The 9,536-nt window shown below is 41.3% G+C and overlaps 1 pseudogene; it reads right to left on the reverse strand.

Moving 5' to 3' along the window:
* Positions 1 to 8,125: 8,125 nt before the first annotated feature.
* On the reverse strand, positions 8,126 to 8,658 carry LOC120848834 (annotated as a pseudogene).
* Positions 8,659 to 9,536: the final 878 nt, after the last annotated feature.

Below are 9,536 nucleotides of genomic sequence, written 5' to 3' on the forward strand. Positions count from 1 at the left end.
AATTAAATAGACTCAAAAAATAAAAAATTAAATAGACTTAAAAAAAATTAAATAGACCCCTCAACCCATAGCCCTTTACAGGTCACGTGCGTGTGACATGAATGGGGTCCAAACGAGTGAATGACAACATTTATATAAAAAAAAAACCTTAGCTTCAAATTGTGCAGATACCCGCTCAACTCGCAAACTCAACCACTATTGGCGCCATGCCAGTAGTTCCTGTGGCCACCATAAGCTGCATGATGGAAAATGGACCTTTTTTTCCTTTCTGAATACGCAGCGCACTCGCAACATTTCGAGGGATCATGTTGTGTTTTTTTTTTTTTTTGTACTTGTGATGAGATAAAAAAATGAATGTAACCTGCTCCAGACTCTTTTCAGAGTAAAATTATTTAATGATCCCTTTAATGAGCACTGCGAATTGACGAAATGCCTTGTATTAGATTATTTCACAGTAGCAATATTTCGCAGTTGCCAATAAACATAGTCATTGGTCCCCGTGCTCAATATATTGAGATTATTAACTTTTTGTTCTTGGTTTCTTTTTGTGAAATTCGCTAAAATCATGTGGAAATGAAGTATAATTAAGTAGTATTAACTAAATAAGTAGTTTTAAGGCAAGTTTTTCAACTGTCTATTGTCTTCTCTTTTCAGCTTTTGATATTGCAAAATTCCCTGGGGAACCTTTGAAGTCGGTGAAAAGATACCTGCGAGGGAAGTGCAGCAATAATACCTACACTCATAAGAAAGCTTCCAACACTGAAGAAAACTGCAGAATGAGAGAAAAAAATTAGCTTACAATTTCATTCTTTTTATGCATTGGCTTTTTTTCTCTTCAATCTGATAAGCGAGTAATAGTTAAGATTTCATTTAAAAAGTGCATTAACTTTTTTCATTCATTTTATTTCAGTCATGTAGGTAATGTTACTTTAGTCATGCTAGATGATAAATACTGCAGGTTTTATTTTAACAGGTGCAATACTTTTTACTTGTTTTTCTTAAGTTCGTAATTATTTTTTCTTCTAATAAGAGCATGTTTAAAGCTTTAAATGAATCTGTGATATTTGTAAGCCAGTAAAAGTATTGTTTTTTGTTCCATCGTAAGTGTGTTTGCTGTAGGCAACATGTATTCGTTATATTGGAAAGTGTTTGTGTAATAAAAAGTTGTTACTTTAATCTTTCATCACTTTGAACTCTTCGTCTAGATTATAGATTTTAACGTTAAGCCTTTTAGGTTTCATTAAGTGCGAACCACTGCAATTGCTAAGTCAATAGAACGTTCTACATATCCTGTCTGGAATTGGTCAGAAATAAATTGGTGAAATGCTTTAAAAGTTCTACGAAGTGCACCTTCGATAATATTTGGAAGCCTGCTTCCAAGTTTAATCCGGGGTATACTTTATCATACTAAAGGCCTGCGTAAAATCATACTAAAATGCTTCTCGGAAGTGTACTGAAAGAATGCCGAAATGCGCACTAAAACTCCACTTACAATTATGCTAGAAGAAGTATCCTAAAAGGATGGCGAAATGTTACTTTCGAAGTGGGTAAGAAGTACACTAAAACGCCTCTTACATGTATGCTAGGAAGTATTCTAAAAGAATGGCGAAATGCCTCTTCTGAAGTGCGTGAGACGTATATTAAGAAACGGCCAATTTAGAGCATCAGGTATACTTTTCGAAGTGCCAATAAAATATACTTTAAGAGCCCCGGTTTTTCGCTAACGCTGTACTTGAGGGAGGCTGAGGACCAGACAAGTTGCTCAGACCGCTTTTTATCCTCAGCTCCCACCATATTTACGTCGTAAACACAAACTTATAATGAAGGCGCCTTCTACGGTGCACGTACTTGTGAAGTACTGTTGATTCCGATGACTTATCTTTTGCTGGAAGCCCCCTTTTGAACTAAGTGTTTCAACGTCAAAGTGAAATCTATTATAAACGACTTTCATCATCCAATATCGGCAAACATTAAACCCGTGAGTGTCTTCACAAGGAATGAGCTGAGACTGGTTTCAAACAAGGATGAATAGTCGACTTAGTAAACAAAGCCCTTTATTTTTATAGCATAGTGCAGAAAACAGGAACCAGAGGAAAACTACTTCATCCTCGCTGCCGACGCCGATAGAGCACTGCTCATTAGTTCTGCTCTTACGTGGACCTATCTTCTCGTAACTTGATCCCTATCGTTAGTTTAACCCCATCCTGTAGACTAAGCGAAATATGATCTTGACGACCAAATCTTGACAAGAAAAAAATTAATTAAGATAACGGATCCCAATAAGGTTAGAGAGGATATTCGCTATTCTTCGCTTGATCCGAAATGAAAAAAAAAGGAAGTATGGGAGCTCCGGTTCATCGAGCGTGGAATACATTTTCATCTTTTGGGCATTTATATATATATATATATATATATATATATATATATATATATATATATATATATATATATATATAATTTTTTTTTACGGCGTGCTTTTGAGTCTGAGAGCAAAATATTGTTTTCCAGAAGTAATAATACTGACACTTTTTTCCGCATTAATGAAATCTGCCGTGAATTAAAACGCAAGTATATAGACAATATTTCATTTCTAGAAGACAATCAGGTATAGCGAATATATAAAAAGACTAAGGTATTGTGCATATAAAAATACATTTTTGCGTGTATTTTTTTTTGTACATGCTCTTCGTCAGTGCAAAAATTGAGACGTTCAGCGTGAAAGACGTGTCTATGTAATGAAGAAGCTAAGACTAGGCCACCTTAAATTTCAACTTCAGTATTTTGGATCACGCTCCGATGATTGCGTCATTCACTGAAAAAGAATGGCGTGCTTAGTGAAGCTACTGAAAACCAGAGGTATAGTCACTGACAATACAAAAATCGCAGGGTGACTCTTTCAGATGCCCAACTCGCTCACAGTGCGTGCTCCTGCTTTCCATCGTGCTTTCACTCCATGTGCATGCTTAAGGCTCACGTCTGAAACGCAAAAGCTGAAAGACCTTTTCGCAGTTCTTTTTCTCTTAGGTTCTAGATTACTGCACTTTACTAATGATTCACATCACGTGAACTTCAATCACCTTCTTACTAGAAGAAGCAGTTGTCTTGCTTTTTGAATGCTCGCATTAATAATATTATTGCCGCCTCTTTTCTTACATAGGGTGTATGTTTTCAGAAATGCAGGTATACGTTTCGTTAATTCCGCCCAGAAAGGAGCTTTCCTCTGGAAAGCTTCATCCTCGACATTGTATTATCGTCGTTCTTCACCTTTTCCTTGATTATTTGGCGCTTAAATGTACGCAATAAGCCAACTTGCCCAACTTTACATTTTGTCGCTTTCGTTTGTTGTTTGGTATTGCATTGGGAGTACCAGCCAAACTGTTATGGAAAGTGTTCAGAAGCGTTTATTTCGAATTCTTACTTTCCGAATCCATTTGAACAGAAGTCAACCTAGAACATGTGTGGCGGGTTCGTCATTGCCGCCGCCCTGCACGTACTGTGGCGCCATGCGCACATTCTAGCGGGCTAAAGACATGCTAGGACTTGCGGACGTTACGGTGCGTTATGTTGCTCCGTGCGTATTTCTCCAATGGCTCACGTCGCCGGTATCTCCACTGATCACGTGGCCACACGATCAGTTTGCGTGCTTCACGCTACGCCAGGTCGAATGATATAAATAAATATATAAATCGTTTATTGAGCGATTCTTGTACATAAATTGGTGGAAGGTCCGCATAAACGCGCGAACGCTTGTGTGCGGGACTGTGGCAACCCAAAAAAGTGCTGGAAGCAATTAGAACAATGGTAAAACAAACATTTTGCTTTGAACAGGCAATACAATGTTAACAACGGTAAAGTGAACAGCAATAATAATAATATTAATCTTTATTTTTTTGTGTGTGTGTGTCCACAAATAGCACGCAGCCTAATTAGTGATAAACAAATCGTCATTCTAAATGAAATGCAGACAGCCACATAGATCGAAAATTATACACAAATTATCAACTTCATCGTACGTCGAAAAGTTCTCACGTCACTAAAAATGTCTATAGCAGAATGGTCAAGCCTGTTCAATTCCAGCTGCATTCTTGTTAAGGGAGACATATCATATGAAGTGAGGGGGTAGATTGGGCTCTGAAACCGACTAGACTGCAAGAGAACGTGAAAACAAACAGTACTTAACAAAAGTGATGAATCGATACTTCCACTGACAACCTTGTGTAAAATCATAAAAACTTTAAAAGTTTTCCTTCGAGCAAAGTGCGCAACCCTAGTATTTAAGTAGTAGTAACACCTGCGCCCGAAATGCCTGTCATAGATTGTGCCTATTAAGAGTTTTTGAACACGCTCAATAGAGCATGACGCAGTGTGGTTGATACAGTTCCAAACAATTGAAGCAAACTCCAGCTTTGTACGCACTAAGCAACAAAATAAACGCACAAGTCAATAAGGCGAAGAAAATTGCCTCGGAAAACAATATATTGCCCCACAATTCCTAAGAGAGGCATTATATATAGCTGAAACATGATTATTAAAATTTAAAGATGAATCAACAAAAATTCCAAGATCACGAATGACGGACACTCGGGAGATGACACTGCTTTCTATTGTGTAAGAGAACACAAGTGAATCTCACTTTCCAGTCAGAGACATTATTTTTGCTCTTTGCTCATTAAGCAAAAGATGGTTCATTGAACACCACCTTGAAATTGCAACGCGTCATCCTGAGGAAGTTTGCACTCCGAGTACGAACGAACACAGTGAAACAGTTTGATGTCGTCGGCAAGGAGTAATACTTCAAAGTATTTCACGCTATGAGAGATTTCGTTCACAAAAATCAAGAATGAAAGGGGACGAAGGTTGCTTCCTTGGGGCACTCCGGAAGGCGACAAAAATTTATCAGACATGAGCCCTGACAGACGAATATTATTTTCACGACACGAGAGAAAACTCGCGACCCAATGGCAGAGCGTAGGACACAAACCATCACAATCTAGTTTGGTATGAAGAGTATTGTGATCGATCTTATCGAATGCCTTCGTCATTCCAAAATATGTGGCATCGACTTGTGCATGGTCACGAACAAATAGAACAGTATAATCTAAAAGAGAGCACAGGTTATTGAACCCACTTGCCCTTAGAAAATCCGTGTTGCTCGGGGTTTATTTTTAGGCTAAATTAAGTGTACAGATATTTCTGTGTTACCATCTCAAAACCCCTGTAAAAACTACACGATAATTAAACGGGATGGTAGTTGTTTACCATACTAGGATCGCCTGATTTATGAATCGGAACAACTACGGCGCTTTTCCAGATTGAGGTAAATATTCCTGAACGAAGCGATAAATTAAATGTGTGTAATAACACAGGAGACAGAAACTTCGCAGACCTTTTCACAATAAAACTGGAAATGCTATCTGTACCTCAAGACAGCTTAGGTTTCATTCTAAAAATGCTTTCCTCAATTTCGATTTCGTCAAATGGGTAAAAGAAAGAAAATCTAATATGCCAAGGCACGCCGTGCTGCCGTCAGTGACTGCCGCAGACGAAAAACAGGATTTAAAATGCACTGGAAACTTGTTGAAAATATTACCTGTATAACATCTGCAACCAGAATCATCTCTTATTGGCACCGCATTATGATTTCGCTTGTTTTTATGGTGGTACATACTTCAAAAAACGTTTTGGCTTCGTGTGCATACTGGTTCCAAGCACAGCCATGCGTAGAGTCGTGCATATCCGCGGGTTATCCGCGAATATCCGCAGATATCTGTAGTAAACTGGCGGATGCGGATAAAAGTGAGACAGATTTTGGCGGATTGCGGATCGGATGCGGATGTCAGGGGCTGCGGATGCGGATATTCGCGGATCCGGATCTAATTTTTTGCCCGGTGGCATTCAGTCCGTCGACTGACGTTTCATCTACATATCGTTTCGTCGACATGCGAAGATTGATTGAAAGGCTTCCCGTGTTCGCTTCATCGAAAAACCTGAGACGTTTCGTCGCACACAACCCTGCTATTTTCGTAACAAACTTTTTGCGTCTCGCCTGGATTACAGGGGGGAGGGGGACATGGTTTGGTTAAGCACGCCTTAGTGAATCGCGCTCTAGCTTCTAGTGGCTTAGTGAAGAAATACGTTGTCGACAAAGCGTCGCAGGGGCATGTGCCCACGAAACGTAAAGCGTGGACGAACCGCGTGTCCATGAAATGCATGTCCGTGAAAAGTTGTCCACGAAACTTATTTCCACAGAACGTGTTTTGAAGAAACAATAGGGATCCTAAGAATGATCTGATTCTTACTGAAGATCGGTTCAGTTAGTGCATTTCATCTCGTCAAAAACGCTATCTATAGAAAATGTAAAAGTAAAGAATGCAGGGGATGGGGGGGGGGGGGGGGATCGTCCCGAGAAAGCTAGTTCTTTGGCAGCGAAAGAGCGGAAAACTTTATCAGGCAAAAAAAACCTCAAACGAACAAGTCCCAAGAAAATAGAAAAAATCTCCCCCTCTCCGCAGACAGTGGTGTGGTCATGATGCCAAAAACAAAAGTGTTTCGACAGCGAGCGCGACCTTGTGCCGCCACGGTTTGCAAAGTTTCGGAATCAGCGACGCTCGCACAAAGGCATCCCTTAAATTGCCTGTTACTTTTTTGTGTGCATTGAGTTCTAGCCAAGAAATTCTGGTAGTTCATATTCGTCCGGCTACGACGCCAGGACGCCAGCAAAAAACAATTCTTTCAATATATATATTTGGACGCCTGCAGGCCGCGATTTTTTCCGAACAACACGTTAGTCGATGCGATCAGGCCTTGGACTCTGACTTTGCAGCGCATCTGCCCGCTGGCTGACACGAAACACCGTGAGACTCGAGGCGGCCACATACACTCGGTATCATCACAGAATGGATTTTGTCTTCCTATCACTGCTTCTCCGCCTCTCTTTCCGAACTTTTTCTTCTTTTCATTTTTATTACCTTTTTTTCATGCGTTCAGACTTCCGATTCCGCAGATTTCGCTAGTCTAAATGTAATCGTAACCTCTGGTGGTTAGCAAGAACATCGACTTGGTTCCACACTCTGCGGATGCGGTTCTGATTTAGATACAAGGTATGCGGATGCGAATCGGATACGAATACAATAATGTAAAAAGTTTACGGAGGTGGTTCGGATCCGGATACTTAATCTGTTATCGGCGCAGGGCTCTTTCCCATATGCATACTTTCCTTGTTTAAAGAGATGTTTTGCCAAAGCACGACACTCACTAAACTCGGAGTACCACTTATGCAGTTCAGATTTTTTAAAAAGACTATGATAATGAAGCTTACGTCGTAAACAACTCCTGAGCTTCCTTGAAACCATGACGGGTACTTGTTTGCCGGAGAAAATACGCTTAGGCACGTATTTCTCTATGGCGCTTGAAGCTACTATTGTAAAAGCCTCAGCAGCCAAACCCGCGCAATTATCATTCAAGATCGGTTGCCAGTCACAGCACAGCAAATGGTTGTACATATTAACTTTATTAAGGTAATCTCCCTTACTGCACAGAAAATATTCCATGCTCCGAGAGCCTCGTTGACACAGTTTAAATAGAAAGGACAAAAGAAAACTTAGATGGAAATGATCAACATTTTTTAAGGGGTGCACAATTGGCAAGATACAAACAATTGGCGAGGAAACTGAAACAAGGTCAACTATAGTTCCCACTGAATTCCGGATAATTTTTTTTTTTTTTAAGAATACGATGAAATACGTAAAATCTAACGGGCTCCATACTGTCAGGCTGGTGACCTTGCTCGCCAACGAGTCATAACCTGCCAGCCAGTCATTTTCTGGTAGATTAAAATCCCCATATATCTGAACACGGAGCTTCGTCATATCAAGCTGTTGTTCTAGATTTTGAAAATCACGTGCAAAAACCTCTGAGACAGAGTTTGGTGGAAAGTAATAGTTACCTATTAGATAATTAAGCCCGTCACTGGACGTAACTTTAACCATACAGATTATGAGTAAGTCTCGAGGTCATATCATCTACATGCACACAGTGACGCGTTCACGGCAGTTAAAACACCTCCTTCATATCTCTGTCCCGTAATGGCATATTGACGGTCTCTCCGAAATACTGTATACGACAGAGGAAAATATTGAGAGCTAATGATATCGTCGTCTAGCCAAGTTTCAGTAAGGCAAACAATGGTGTATGGATTGCCTATAATTTTCGGCATTAACTCGGAGGACTTGGTTCTAAGGCAGCGAACGCTCGTGTACTAGAACGAGCATTAAATAGTAGAAGGTTAAAAGGCTAAGCATCTACATTGACCACCGTCGCTGACGTGACTATAAGAATGCAAGAAAAAGGGGGAAAACCGTATCCGGTTGGCCAAATGTAAGGTACATTGATTTCGTCAAAGTCGTGAATCTCGACAGCCAAATGAAAGGAGGCATAGCTATCGTGCTTTTTTACAAGCTTTGTGCACGTCACTGATTTGCCTCTCAGAACAGCTGCCAGGGATTCCGTAATGTAAGCTTCCGTTGTTTGAGGATCCAGCCTGGAGACGAAGGGCCCTCGGCGTCTGTGTTGCCGTGGCACAGACCTCAGCTTCCTGCCGGCGTCCTTTGCTTCGGCAGGCCTGGGTCTTTTTTTTCCTTCTGACAGTCTTGAATACATCAGCGTCCACGGCGTCCCCGTTACCAGGATGTGCAGACGACGACGATATTCCTCGAGCCGTCGTATTTACAGGAACATCACGACGTTGTCGCTGAGTGGGAGACTTGGGTCGGGCACCCACAGCAACAGAAACATAGGTCGGCGCCGTTAACTCCAGAGCGTCGGATGACGATTTCTTGGCAGCCCCCGCCAGGGTCTCGTTCACAACTGCTTGGGGAAGTTGGGAGACTTCCACTCGTAGTGCACTGTTGTCTGCGCGTAGCAGCTCGACGTCAGCTGTCAAAAATTCATGGCGAGATGAAAGCCCCACGAACAGACGAAGGATTTCCGAAGAAATCCCTGCATGTGTCGATTCACCGTTGTCGCTTCCGCCGTTGTTGAATTCCGCGTTCCTTGTTATGGGCGTAGCCCGGCCATCAGTTTCAGCGCTGATAGACCTCGTTACAGAAGGATTTGCGCGCCTTGATCCATCCCTGCATTCGTAACTGGTTTTTCCAGACTGCATGAAGATGTCGTATTCTGCAGCCTGAATAACTACGCACTTGCAGTGAAACTGTCGAGAACATGACGCAGAGTGCAAAAATTGTTGTCTGCCGAAAAATTGGGCAGGGCAGCAATCACACACGTTCTTGATCCCCGTCATTCGTGCAGTGAATGCCGGGGAGCAAGGACGTGTGAAATAAAAGGAACAGTATGCATATACCTTGAACATAACGAGAGCACCATTCCTGTATATTCTTTTTCGTGTCTTTCAAAGACGTCAAGTCGTAAAATTATTCCGAAAGTTCATAAAGTACCGGGTGTCCTATGCATCGGCCAGGCTCTTTAAATCGACAGCAAAATTATGTTTCTTAACCTACCGCGCTACGAATTTGTGC

Source organism: Ixodes scapularis, unplaced genomic scaffold, assembly GCF_016920785.2.
Source record: "Ixodes scapularis isolate PalLabHiFi unplaced genomic scaffold, ASM1692078v2 PGA_scaffold5__190_contigs__length_132052651, whole genome shotgun sequence".
NCBI classification, from domain to species: domain Eukaryota; kingdom Metazoa; phylum Arthropoda; class Arachnida; order Ixodida; family Ixodidae; genus Ixodes; species Ixodes scapularis.